Source organism: Nanorana parkeri, unplaced genomic scaffold, assembly GCF_000935625.1.
Source record: "Nanorana parkeri isolate BGI_ZX_2015 unplaced genomic scaffold, ASM93562v1 scaffold4495, whole genome shotgun sequence".
Taxonomy (NCBI): Eukaryota; Metazoa; Chordata; class Amphibia; order Anura; family Dicroglossidae; genus Nanorana; species Nanorana parkeri.
Window position 1 is genome coordinate 9126 of NW_017310757.1, and position 279 is coordinate 9404.

General features: G+C 48.4%; 1 protein-coding gene across 1 annotated transcript in view; it reads right to left on the minus strand.

Moving 5' to 3' along the window:
• Positions 1 to 279, minus strand: part of LOC108803932 (endothelin-converting enzyme 1-like) — a gene marked incomplete at both ends in the record, with an annotated part of 13565 nt that overhangs the window by 9106 nt on the left and 4180 nt on the right. The gene's annotated exons all lie outside the window — the stretch shown is intronic.

The window sequence follows — 279 nt, forward strand, 5'->3', positions numbered from 1 at the left end:
GTTCCTATGGATATCTGCGGTAGCCCCATATGGAGGGGATGGTTTTTATACAATTTCCTGTTTTATCATTATAATACTTTTATAGACGTTGTCACATTCTGGTTCATTTGCATAATGTAAGCGGGGGATGGGGATAGTCCAATGGCCATAGGAGGACTGCAGAGCCAGAACTCTACGCCGAGATCTCACCACCCCAACTCCAGAGACATGTAAAGAATCCCCAAATATCAGTTCTGAGTGGAGTGCCATGGGGGCGGAGTGGCATGGGGGCGGAGTGGC